Source organism: Equus przewalskii, chromosome 21 (genome assembly GCF_037783145.1).
Source record: "Equus przewalskii isolate Varuska chromosome 21, EquPr2, whole genome shotgun sequence".
NCBI classification, from domain to species: domain Eukaryota; kingdom Metazoa; phylum Chordata; class Mammalia; order Perissodactyla; family Equidae; genus Equus; species Equus przewalskii.
Window position 1 is genome coordinate 23770083 of NC_091851.1, and position 6557 is coordinate 23776639.

The following is a 6557-nucleotide window of genomic DNA, read 5'->3' on the forward strand; positions in this document are numbered from 1 at the left end:
ATCCCTGCTTTACAGATGAGGAAATTGAGGCCCAGGGAGGTCAACTCCCTTGCCCAAGGTCACACAGTTTAGCAGATGGCAGGCACCCCCACCCCGACCTTAACTGCTTGCCCCTAACCTTGGTATCTCAGGGATGCCCCTTTTCACAGGCAGCCTCTAGAAGCTCGGGGCCCTCCCAGGAGTTCTGCCCGAGTCACTCCCTTCAATCCTCACAATAGTTGAGGGAGGTGAGGACTGTCCCCATTTCACAGGTGAGGAGACTGGGGCTCAGAGAAGTGGAACAATAGGCCCCAGGCCACCCGACAAGTCAGGAGGCAGAGCTGGGCTTGGAATTCCGGCTCTGGAGCCAGTCTGCCTGGGTTCAAATCCTGGCTTTGCCTCCTTGCTGCTGTGTGCCCTGGGCAAGTCATTTCACCTCTCTGAGCCTCAGTTTCCACATCTGTAAGATGGGAATGACGACAGTACCAACTCAGCAGAGTTGTCGTGAGGATTAAAGGAATCAAATCATGGAGAGTGCTTGGCACAGCGCTGCGCACCCCGAAAGTGCTCAGTAAATGGAAGCCATGGTGAGTGTCTGAGGCTGAGAGAGAGGTGAGCAGGAGGGTCTGTGCTGGAGTCGGGGCGGGGGTGAAGGCAGTGCAAGATCATGTGTGTTTTCAAGCACGCGTCAGTGTGTACACAGCCCGTGGATCCGGGCAGCCTGGGGAGTCTGTGTGGATGGGAGTGTCCAGTTGTGGAGGGTTGTGTGTGAGGAGACCCGTGGTCCATCCATGTCTGCGTGTGTCTGCGTGTGCCCATGTTCAAGCATGTGCAGTCCGTGCCGAGGGTGTTCCCACGTCTCCAGACGAATTCGTGTGAGGACCGGCTCCTGATGTTTGTGGTATCTGCCCCGTCACCTGTCCTGGGATTGACGCCGCTACGATTCTTTAAATCAACTCCTTTTAAAAGTAAATGTTGTACACCTTAAATTTACACAAGATTATACGACAAATCGATTTCGGTTAAAAATAAATAAATAAAAACAAATGTATGTTAAACATAGTAAAGTTGGAAATACATTTAAAATAAATGTATTCTAAGGGGACCCTGAAAATCAATGTCATTTGCTAGAACGTTAAAAAAAATCATCTCTAACTTTGAAAAAAGAACACGTGCATTGGGGCCTCCCGTGATCAGCTGGTGCTCCAGCCCTGGAAATTGTTGGGGTGGCGGCCATGTGTCCATGTGTCCGTGTGCTGTGCATGGTCTGTCAGAATGTCTTTGTCTCTGTGGGGGTGTGTCTTTGCACGTGGAGGTCTGGGCGGGTCTGGGAGGGTGGTAGTCCGTGTCTGGGCACACACAGGTGTCTGGCATGGTGCGGTGTGTTCAGAGCCTGGTCAGGAGGCCAGTGCTCCCAGAGCCTGTGGGGCCAGCAGGTCGGCCCTGTCCCAGCCTGGCCCAGGTCCAGGCTGCAGAGGAGGGAGCGGGGGAGCAAGGGCCCTCGCTCGCCTTGGCCCGGATGCCAGGGCCGTCTCCTTGACCTTTATCGTCGGCCCTAATCCCATCACCCATCATTTTCCTGGCTCTGGGACAATGGCAGCCTTGAGACAGGCCTGGCAGATAACAGACTCCTGCGTAATCCATGGGTGGCTGATGCCCAACCTAGGCATGCCAGAGACGCCCCCTCCACTCCCCAGTCCCACACTGGGATGTTCCCACAGTACACTCCTGGCCACGTGAAGCCTCAGTGCCACCCCCCTTCCCCCCCAGCTCAGTGCATGGATGGGAGAAACCAAGGCACAAAGCTGTGAGAGTCAGGAGGCCTGGGTTCTTGCCTTGGTGCCACCAGGGGCACACTGTGTGGCCTTGGACAAACCATAGCGCCTCTCTGGCCCTCAGTTTTCCCATCTGGGCAATGGGAGAGGGGTTGGATCCTCTGACCTCTGATCTGATTTCAACATTCTTTGGGTGGTCAATCCCCCTGGATTGACCCTGGGGTCTGGGCCGGCAAGGGGATCCCTGAGCTGTGACCCCACCCCTGGGGAGGCAGTGATGGAGGTTCTGTGCCTGTGGGCACTGCTTTCCTTCCAAGACTCCCAGCCTTTGATGAGGAAGAGGGGGCTCTGAGAGATGAAGACACTGGCCCAAGGACACACGCGTGTGGATATGGGACTTAAACCCTGTCCACCTGAGTCCACGTCTCCTCCTTGCTCCTTCACACCGCACTCAGGAGCAGGATCATCATCCTCCTTTAAAGAAACTGAGGTCCTGAGGGGCGTGTGACTGGCTCAAGGTCACTGAGCAAGAAGAGAGCAGAGCCAGGTCTTCGATCCTGGGCCCACAGCCATCAACGCCCAGGGACCTGCCAGGCAGCCCACCCCCGGGAAGGTGAAGACCCCTCAACATACTCCAGTCACCACCCACCCGGCCTCCTCCCTTCCCAGCCCACTCTCAGCTCAAGCACCTCCGGGAAGGCCTCCTGGGGATCTCGCCATCGTCTGCATTTCTCTGGCACCCCTGGCACCCCTTCCTTGATGCCCTGAATTCCACTTCCAGGATGCCTGTCCTCACAGCCAGACCAGCCAGGTGAGGCTGGGCACCTTTAGTGCCAACCCATTTTGCAGATGGAGAAACTGTGGCTCTGTGAGGTTAGTCAGTGGATAGTAAGAGAGCTGGGATTTGAGCCCAGGAATTCGGGCTCCAGAGCTTTCACTCTAGAGGCTAATGCCCAGGGGTCTCTCTCCTCATCCAGTCCTTCCCCGGCTCGAATCCCTCCCTTGGCCCCCATCAGCCTCACCAGGACTCTCGAAAGGGCTGCAGGTCAGCTTGCCCCCGGACGCTTGTTAAACTCGCCAGTTCCTGGGCCCCCCACCCCTGGCCCGTTGAGTCGTGGTTGCAAGGTGGGGCCTTGAGATACGTATCTGAATTAATCCCTTCTCATGGGTATCCCTGACTCGGCTTGGCTGCATGAGGGGGCTTCCAGGTGCCTGGGGAGCTGGTGGGGTCGGATTCTCCTCTGGGGTGGGGTCTGGAAGCCCCTGGGGAAGATAGGGCAGGTCAGAAACTAGGTAGCGTCTTCCTCCCTCCAGTGGGGCTGGCTGGGCAGTGGTTAGGTGATGAGTGTTAAGAGTCAGATGACCCGCTGGACTCTTGTGTGACCCTGAGCCAGCAGCGTCTCCTGTGGCGCCTTGTCCTCAGACGTAAGAAGGGGAGACAATGATGGATGCATCGGTGCCTTGCAAACAGTGAGTGCTCAATAAGTGCTGGTGCTCGCTTTCCCTCCTCCTCCTGCAAACAAACAGTGACGCCCACTGCTGGCGAGGATGCAGTGACCGTTCCCGACGGCGGGTGGGAGTGCCCGGTGGCCGTTCGGAGAGCCCCGGCTGTATCTAGAAAAACTGAACATGTGCTCATACCACCGCGATCCAGCAACCCCACTCCCCACTTGTCGCCCCAGAGAAACGAAAAATGAAGACACATGTCCCCAAAAAGACTTGACGAGAGTGTCCATAGCAGCTTTATTCACAATAGCCAACGACTGGACAGCCCAGGAGCTCTGGACAGGAGGACGGAAAAACTGGTGTGTGCACGTGATGGAGAGGCACACAGCAGAGAACAAAGCATCGCCTCCCATGTGAGGGACTTTCATAGACTCAGAGTCGGGGGAAGACACACACAAGAGTGCACGTGTGCCTTCCGCTTCCAAGAGCCTAACGGCATCCTGGGCACATCCGTCGTATCAGAGGTCAGGACAGTGGTCACCCTTGAGGGGTGGGGACTTGGAGGGGACATGAGGGGGGCTTCTGGAGAGCTCAGTTTGTGAAAATTCATCCAGCTGTACACTTATGATCTGGGCCCTTCTCTGTGTGTGCTTTATATTTCAATAAAAAGTTTATTTTTTAAAAAGTGGCGAACCCCATCCCTTCTCGCCATTTCCCCAGGCCGGTGCTCAGGGCCGCATGCAGGAGACGGACCCACAACACCCAGAAACACGGCTACAGCCCGGCACGGCGCAGACTGTGGGAGAGGAAATCCCAGGGGGCTGTGGGAGCCCCGAGGAGGCACCCCACCCAGTTGGGGGGTCAGGAAGGCTTCCTGGCGGAGGGTGTGTCTGAGCCAGGACCTGCAGGAGAATTGCAAATAAAAATCGAAGTCTGTGAGTCCGTATAGGAACCCGCAGGACCCCGGCACCCCCGCCCCGGCCGGTGCCCCCACTCCCCTCCAACCCTGCACGCAGGCCTCCTGTGCTCCTGGAGCACATCTCCTCAGGGCCTTTGGACCTGCCCTTCCCTCTGCCTGGCGGGTTCTTCCCCAGATGGCCGCCTGGCCACCCCTCTCCTCCTGCAGGTCAAGTCACCCCGCTCCAAGGCGAGGCCTCCCCTGACTACCATACTGAGAACTGCACCCCCCCGCTCCTGCGCCCCTCCCTGCTTGATCTTTGCCGTCAGCCTCTCACTGACTGTGTCACATGCTCCTCTGTCCCCTCCAGGGCCGGCCTGTCCAGTACGACGGCCAATAGCCACTCGAGACAGCTGAGTACTTGAAACGTAGCGAGTCCAAACCTGGCGTCCTGTTGGCGGGGTTCCAGGACTTGGCATGAAAGAGAACGTAGAGTATCCCACAAATAATTTGATATTGATTAAACGTGAATATTTTGGAAATATTGGGTTAAACTACATTATCAAACTTAGTTTCACTTGTTTCCTTTTACCTTTTTAAAACGTTTTAAATTGCGTTGCCTTTCCACTGGTCACCTCCCTGAGGTCGGCGGGTCCGTCTCCGGTTGACACCATCTCCCCAGCACCTGGCAGACAGCGGGCGCTCCACAAATGCCTGCTGAAGAGTGAGTGATGAAGGATGGATGAACGCATTTCTCTCCCCCGTCATCTGCACGGGCCTCAGGAACGGGACAAAGCAGCCTCTCTGGAGCCCAGGGGACACTGGACCCTGGGAGGTGGGGGTGGGGTTGGTGCCCCTCCCCGGAGTCCGCCCGGGGTTCCTCGCTGCAGGCCCCATGGCGGACGCCGTGCCAGGCCTGGCGTGGGAGGGGGCGGAGGGTCAGAGGATCCAGCAGCCTTCAGCTCCTTCCTCCCCTCCCTGGGCCTTAGTTGGGGGTAGCGGGGAGGCAGGGTGGATTCCGTGCCATTGGAGTGGCCCTTGGGGAACCCTGGATGGGGTGACCCCAAAGGTGGCCTGACTCCTACCTCTGCCCCCAGCTCTGGGGGAGGTGGCTGCCTCTGCAGCCCCCATCCTTCATTCCTGCCCAGCACACGCACTCCCCCTTTACTCCCCCCGAGAAGGAAGGCTTAGCCCAGGCCCACGGGGAAAACCGCAATTTGCTCCTGACATGACATGTTGACGGATTTCTGGCGGCTGTGCCCCCTTTGTGTCCCCAGAGGCGTTATGGGCATATAAGGGCTGCCCCCAGGCCCGAGTGGGTGGAGGAGCCAACAGCAGGCCAGGAGCCCCCACCCAGCCCTCGTGGAGCTGCAGGAGCAGGTAAGGGGGCCTGAGGCAGCCTGGCCAGATCCCCGGCCACTGCCCCTGTGACCGTCCTGCTGTCCCTTCTGAATAATGGGCACAGAGAGAAGGCACACTAGGAGGGTGCTGGGGTACCCAGAGGATGATGTGAGAAAAAAACCCACTTTACAGATGGGACAGCTGGGGCCCAGAGAGGGGCAAGGGCAGTGATGGGCGGGTGGAGGACAGAATCATCCTGTGGACAGCACCTGAGGGGTGCCCATGCTCCTCTGAGCCACAGAAACTGACTGGTTTCCCATCGCCGAATATTTCCTGCTGTGAGAGACGCAGAGGTTATAGGGAGCCCCTCTGGGACAAGTCTTGGGGAGAGAAGACAGACCTACGGAGGCTGCTGCTGGTGCATCTGGCGCCCGGATGCACCTTCATGCAAACAAGGAAGAGGTGCCTTCTCCAGGCAGACACAGCCTGTGCTGGGGTGAAAGGCTGGCGAGGGAAGTGGGGCTGAATTTGCATCCCCCCTCACACCCCCAGCAGACCCCCTCCTCCATCACCCAACCATGCAGAGAGTTCCTAGACACCGTCCCTGCCTCGTTTACAGAGATGGCACACAAGGACACAAACAATGCACAATTGCAGATTGTGACAAGCACCTTCCAATAAGCATTCTGGGTGATGTTTAGTGACAGACGGGGTTTTTTAGAAGTAAAGGAGGTGACATTTATTCAGAAGCTGAAGGATGAGGAGACAGTCATGCAGAGAACCGGGGGAAGAGCCTTCCTAGCAGAAGGAACAGCATGCGCAAAGGCCCTGAGGTGGGAAGAGACTTATGTTTAAGAATGAGGAGGTCAAAGAGGCAGGCAGGGAGGTGGTGAGTAATGGTAAGGAGCCTGGGTTCCATTCCCAAGGGCAGTGGGGAGCCACTGAAGGGTTTAAGCAGGGGTGACATGAGGGCATAGACGGGTATCTGATTGGGTTGGCATATATGGAACTCCATAAAGAAAAGTCCCATTCTACAGAACTAATGAGTTAGCCATGCTCCCCGCTCCCATTCCATCCCTTTCAATGTCATTCAGGATGGAGGCAGGGGAGGAGAGAAA